Genomic DNA, 7,638 nt, shown 5'->3' on the forward strand with positions numbered 1-7,638 from the left:
TAATAAAATTGCATGTTAATATATGCAAACAAATGCAGAACAAATTTGGAAAGCTATCAAAAATACTGTTAAGATTTATCTTTAAGTGGTGGGATTAAAATGATTTCATTGCTTTTTTTCATTAAGTGTATTTTTAACTTTTATTGTATTATGTACTATAATTATAATTTAAAACATTTTCAGACAAGCTAAAAATGAACATACCTTTTAAACTGACAAATTGGATAAATCTATTTCAATAAAACTTTGATTCATTTTATCACATCATTTCCACTTTCAAAGGGGAGGTGGATTAGATAATAGGAGACCATAATATTACTTGATATTAAGAGGATCTCAAGCTTCTGAAGAAGAGGACAAATTACACAATATTAAAGAAAAAATGAATTTAATTTTTATTTCACCAATCACTACCCCTAGTGAAAGAACAAAAACTGCTTTTCCACACAGAACGACACAGTGATGAGCTATAAGCTACCATTATTCTTAGCTTAACTATTGCTATTGCTACATAGGTATCTTTTAAAATGCAACATTTTATTTTTTTATCAGGATATGTTCCAATTTAATTATTAAGGGTATATAACCCTCTAAATACATTATTTCCTCAAATTTGCCATGATCTAGCCTTCCTAATTGCCTTGGACCAAACTAATTTGGAGTTTTCTTTTTCTTAGTTCACAGGATGTCTAGATATAAGCAGTTTATAGCCATGACACACATTCAAAGAAATTATCCAGGCACCAAACACTTTCAGCTGCATTTCTGAGTATCTTTCATGCTTATTGTAAGTCAGACGGACTACTTCTTTCCAGGCATGATATTTGTTTCAAGCAGGCAGAAGTAGGGATCAGATACAAATGAAAGACAAAAGGCACATGCTAGCTGCGCCTATTTACATTTTTTTCAATAAGCCTCATTCAGTTACCTCACTGGACAAAAGTGCATCACTTGTCCATTCCTATCTGCATGCTAATAATTATGAAAATACCGCTTAACATATGTAATCTGAGGCTAAGTTGGTCATGACATCTATTATACTGCTTTAGCTCATCTGGCTAGCTAAATGCCACTTCTACAATCCCCACTCCATTTGCTTCTCTTATCAATAAAGCATTTAATTTGATGTGATCACCCCAGCTAGAGGAAGATGTGTTTCCCCAGTTAGAATCTCCAAACAGAAGTTATCTTGGGAATCTACGGAACTTATCATTTTAAGTTGGGCTGAATGCCACCACCCTGAATAATATACGTTCTCTTTGTAAAGAAAGAAAAAACAAACAGGGAGCAAACAAACAGTATTGTCTGTAGGGATAGGAATCTGGCAAGTATTCATATCTGATTCTCTAGTTCATTACTAGGGGGAATGTCAAGCTTGCACAATATGTTAAATACAACTACAGAAAACCTAGGAAACTTGGTGACACAATTCATAATTAATTTATAAAATGCACTTAAATTTGACATGATAAAATATAGTAAAAAAAAAGTCCAGAAATCAGACTCGGAAGAACTATATTCTGGTCTAAGCATTATGAGTAATTCACCTTTTTAAAATAGGCCTAACTAGATCTTCCTCTTCAATTTTCTCACCTGCCTGTTCACTAGACAGGTATTAAATTTCATGTCTTATGTAAAACTTCGATGAAATAACATTAATGGTAATGATCATCATTGACATTAATATTATCATCATGGGACACTTTAATTTGAGCAAGTTCACATTGAAGCAAATAAGTACTAACTGTAAGTAAATAATATATATGTGTGTGTGTGTGTGTGTGTGTGTGTGTGTATGCAGTGTGTATATATGTATGTTTGAATGTTTTGATATTTATTTACATAGTCATTCATTTTCTAATGATTTCTTTTTTTTTTTTTTTTTTGAGACAGAGTCTCACTGTGTTGCCTGGGCTAGAGTGCCGTGGCGTTATCCTAGCTCACAGCAACCTCAAACTCCTGGGCTCAAGTGATCCTCCTGCCTCAGCCTCCCGAGTAGCTGGGACTACAGGCATGCGCCACCATGCCCGCCTAATTTTTTCTATATATTTTTAGTTGTCCAATTAATTTCTTTCTATTTTTAGTAGAGACGGGGTCTCGCTCTTGCTCAGGCTGGTTTCGAACTCCTGAGCTCAAACAATCCACCCGCCTCGGCCTCCCAGAGAGCTAGGATTACAGGCGTAAGCCACCGTGCCCGGCCTCTAATGATTTCTAATGATTCATTTATTTCTCTACTTGCAAAAATATTTTATAAAACATGGTTTCTTTTGAATATTAGTAATGTAGGTAATTTTAATTATGCTGGCATTATTACAACACACACTTTAAAATATACACTTTAGACCTTTAGAAATAAACCAAGCATAACAATCCTTGAGGCACAAGATATTTATTACTTCTCCTTTATAAAATCACAATGTAAAATGACAAATGGGCCCTATGGAAAGAAAATATATAATAAAATAAACTTTTTAATTGAATTAGTTCATGGTTCCAAATAAACCATTTTATTTGAAATATGATCACAATTGCCCTAGCACTCAGTTCTTAATATATCAGCAAACAGTCAACTGAGAGAGTAAGTACTATGTTACTGAAAGTATTTAATTATTTTCATTTAATGATCCTTCTGTAATGGGGCCCTGTGAAATCTATCCCTGTTATCTCTGTCAATTGTCATATTGGTTCAAAACAAATGCTCTGAGAGGGTGAGAACATTTGATTTAATTTTCCGGAGGTGGTGGTGAGCTCAACAGCTATAATTATGAAAATACCCCTTGACATATGTAATCCGAGGACAAGTTGGCCATGACATCTATTATACTGCTTCAGCTCATCTGGCTAGCTAAGTGCCAGTTCTACAATCCCCACTCCGTTTGCTTCTCTTATCAATGAAGCATTTAATTTGACATGATCACCTCAGCTAGAGGAAGATGTGTTTCCCCAGTTAGAATCTCCAAGCAGAAACTATCTTTCTGACCTCAGAAAATCTTGACTGTGATTTCTAGAACATTCTTCAAATCAAACTTGAAATGAAATTATCAAAGACCATCCATTTAAACATACATAATTGATCTTCATTTCAGTTTACTCTTTCTCATGTGATTGGGTTTGAAAGAAGAAGCATATTTTAAGCCAATTAATAATCAATGTGTCAATTAGTACTTTTGTTCTCAAAGCATAATTTTGTGCTTTTCTACTTTAGCATAATTACGGATATATTAATTATCCTGTAAAGCAAATGACAGAAAACATGACCCTGTTTGGATTAAATGTTACATTTCAGAAAGTTATTGCTGCTATGAAAGTCAGTTTTCTTAAGCCATATCACCAGAGCGTTGAAATAAAGCTGCCTGGTGTTCAAAGGACATCACACATCTAGCATTTCCTATTTGTAGTAGATCCCTCCCTCACCCACACAGGCATCCTTAACCCAATGTTTCTGAAGCTGTTTACATGATCACATGAGCAGGAGATTCTTTCAAAGCTCTTTGGTACAAATTCTGACACAATGCATGGAAATTTACACTTTCAGCAATAATGATTGTAAGGTCTGTGTCTAATTCTATTTATTGGAGATTCTTTGTCACTTACAAGGCAAATGTTTCTCCTTTTATCTCTACGTGATATCCCTCATTCCTCCTTCTACACTCTATGTGAACAAGCAGACTAAATCTTTTTCTAGAAGAATTTCACGAATATTTGAAAATTGATGATATAGTATATTTAAAATTGTTTACAAAAATCACAAAAGGTATCTGTCTCATCTTTCATAGGTACTGCTCTGTCGTTTCAAAATAGAATAAATTGGAAAAAAGTTACAATTCAATTCTCAGGTATAGGAGCTTATTTATCAGAGATGTGGAAATGTTTCCTCATTTAGAATCCCATAAAACTTAATTTTAAACGATTGCAGTGAAATCATCTCAAGGACTGGAATTTATGTGATTTAGTAAGATATTGTAAAATCACACACAGAAACAGTTTATTTTTGATTAGTTAATTGTATTATATTCATATTTTTAAAAAATGTGATATGTTTGTATTCTAGGTGGCTGCAACATATAGGTCATTAAATATCAAATGTCCGATTTTAAATCAAAAGTGTAGTTTATTATATCTCAAACAGTAAACAGTACAATTAATCAAACCATGTGCCTAACACAGTTTTGCCATCCTAATGGTAGCTTGTTTATACCAGCAATGAAGAAGCCTGAAGAGCAAGTGGCAATGATATGGCAAAAAGGGTTTTTGACAGCTTGTTGAGAATTGAATATTTTTCCTTGCAAGAAGCGGTCCAAAGCTTGGAAGAAGTGGTAGTCAATTGATGCAAACTCTGGTGAATACCGTGGATGACAGAGAGTTTCCAAGTCCAGCTTCTGTAGTTTGAGCAACACTGTTTGTGAGACATGTGGTCAAGCATTGCCTTGCAAGAGGATTGGCCTGTTTCTATTGATGAATCTTGGCTGCTTAATCACAAGCATCCTCATCATTTCATCCAACTGGTTACAGTAGACATTTGCTATAATCAATTGACCAGGTTTTATGAAGCTGTAGTGGATAACACCAACACTGAATCACCAAACAGACACCATTAGCTTTTTTGGGTGAATATTCAATTTTAGACTGTGTTTTGGAACGTCACCTTTGTCCAACTATTGTGATGAATTCTTGCAATTGTCAGAAAGAATCCATTTTTCATCACATGTAACAATATGGTGTAGAAATGATTCACGTGTATGTCATGACAGCAAAGAAAGGCAAGCTTTGAGATGATTTCTCTTCTGACACTGATTTAATTCATGCGGACCCATCTATCCAGCTTCTTTATCTTGCTGATTTGTTTCAAATCACACAATATTGTTGGAATAGCAACGTCAAACTTGGCTGCTAATTTATGTGTAGATCGAGATGGATTCACTTCTATTAGAGCTTTCAGCTCATCATTATCCACCTTGGTGTCAGGTCGCCCATGTTGCTCATTTTCAAGATTAAAATCATCAGAACAGAACTTCTCAAACCATCAACATACCGTGTGTTCATTAGCCACAGCCTTCCCAAACACTTCGTTGATATTTCAAGCTGTCTGCGCTGCATTGGTTCCATGACAGAACTCATATTAAAAAATAACATGAATTTTTGACTTAGCCATGGTTTCACAAAAATTGCTCTAAAAAAAATGTGAAAGATAATCACAAGCCAAAACATGAATCTGAAAGACTGAGGATGTACCTTCACAATAAACATAAACAAGAAGTGTCAAAGTGAAATGTAAGAGATATCAACGTTCAAACAGTATTTAAGGTAATAGGACATTTTGTGCTTAATAACTTTAATACATCTTCGCCAACACTGGGTCTTTTTAGTAATAGCCATTTTATTTAGTATAGAGGGGGCAGTTCATTATGGTTTAATTTGGATATTCCTGGTGGTTAACAATGTTGAGCATGCTTTTATGTGGTTTATTAGTAATTTCTATATCTTCTTTTATAACGTGTCTCTTTACATCTTTTCCAGGGAGAGGAATGTTGGTCCTGCGTTGCCTGTGGGTGTTCTAGCAGGTTTGATGAACCTTTTGGGTTACCTCTGACCTGCTGTTTTCACCTCTTCCCAACAGTGTTGTAGTGAGTTAGGTCCCCCAGCTTAATCTCTGAGACTGTAGGTGGCATTTGTGAGTATGAATCAACCACTCCCTGTTTGCTTGAGTTGGAAGGTGCTTTGTTTAGCTACAGGGTTATTCCCCTGTCATTGACTGAAGTTTGCATGGGAAAGCCAGCTGCCAAGATGGTCTTTTATTATGCCAATGGTAAGCTCTGGTCCCCCAAGTGGGGCACACGAATGCCCCAAGCTTCAGGAGGTACCTGTAACTCCCAGGCAGTTGCTTGATCTCTACTCCCTCTGAGGTAGGGGGAGGAGCAAGACAAATCATGACTTGTTTGATTGCAACACTCTGAGAGGCTTTGCAAAACCTCAACAGGGCTCAAAGTTTGCTGATCCAGCCTCTAGGGGGAGCCACTGTTATGAAGTTCAGGGCAGTTTTTCTAAACCAGAAAGGCTGTTCCTGAGGGATGGGCCTAGTCACTTGAGCACTAAGGCCCTGGGAGTGGCTCTTTACGCCCTTGTCCACTAGCACGGTTGCTCAGCAAGGTGGGGTCGGTGCCTCCCTTTTCGCTCCCTGGAACTCTATAGCACTTTCCCATCAGATCAATCCACGTGAGTTCCCTCACTGCCTTAGGCCTGCTCTGGAACTACCCCTCAGTCCATGTGTCTGACCCACTAGCGTGCGTCTCCACAGGACACAGGTGGGTAGGAGTATCTCCAATTGTGCACGTCTGTTCCACCACAAATCCCAAGGGAAGAGAGGTAGGCCTCTCTGTCCACAGGGGCCTTTGTGTCCCTCTGTGCCAGGGACACACTCCTGCCAAGGAAAAGAAGCAGCTTGCTAGTTTCTTGGCTCCAGCTGCGCTCTCTATTGTAATGAGTGGGGGTTGGGGCCACCGCTTCCATTCATCCAGCTTGACCAAGGCATTCGGTTGTCATGGGAACCAGGGGCTAGGTTAATTTACTCTGTGTGCCACACCACTAGCACCACTATTCAATATGGCAGTTCCCCAGCAGGGGTAGGGGATGGGCGTGCTCAGATCCCCATTCCTCAGTGCCCCTTCACACTCTCCCATTGGATATGTCTGCAAGGGCTTCCTTGCCCCCCTAGTTCAGGACTGAGCACCTCCCTGCACTGCTCTCATGTCCAGCAGGCACCGGGTCCGGCCTGCCTGTCTAAGCTGCCAGCACAGGATCCCCTGAAACACCAGCAGACAGTAAGCTGGAGAATTGTGGCAGCCCCTCTCAATGGCAGGGTTGGCTGGTAATGCACACCTGCATTACATAAGCAGGCATTTATATACTTCTTGGTTCAGAGTATGCTTGCAGTTGCAATGCGGGGAGGGGCCGCGGATACCAACCAGCCAGCTCAGACTAAAATTACTCCCTCTGATGCCGTGATTGGACGAGGTGCAGAGAAGGAAATGTTTAGGTGTAAGAAAGCCACTGGCACTCTGGTCTCTTGTGCCACTCTCCCATGGAGCATCCCTTTTGAACACCTGAACTCCTGGGGCTCACTGATTCACTCCGCTATAGTTGCCAAGCCTGGGCTCATGGAGGGTGGAAGCTCCTCCAATGTATTTTATGTCCTATGGTTCACCAAAGGTACCTAGGGCGGGGAGGGGGCCCCTCTCACCCTTTCACTGGTCTCTGAGACCCTCTGAGTTTGGTCCACACTGCCCTCTTCATTTCCTCTCTATCTTCTTCTTTCTTAGCTTCACAGTTTTTCTTGGTAGGGTCCCTAGATGTCTTTTTTAACTCTCCTTGTGATCAGCTCCTGAGCTGCAACTGCTCTCCACTCTCTTCAGTTCAATATTCTGCCTTCCAGCCGGGATGATCCAACAAGGGATGTCTCTAGCTGGCCATTTTGTCTGATCCTCTCGAAGAAATCTTTGTTCTAATCAAACTGGCCTAATGTCTGCCCCTCAGTGTCCCCAGTGCAGAGTAGGGGCTCAACGACTGCTTGTTAGGTCCATTATGATCATCCTGATTCTGCCAATTTAAAAGAAAGGCATTGGAAAAGCAAGATGTATATAT

This window comes from Propithecus coquereli, unplaced genomic scaffold (genome assembly GCF_000956105.1).
Source record: "Propithecus coquereli isolate 6110/MARCELLA unplaced genomic scaffold, Pcoq_1.0 Scaffold495, whole genome shotgun sequence".
NCBI lineage: Eukaryota > Metazoa > Chordata > Mammalia > Primates > Indriidae > Propithecus > Propithecus coquereli.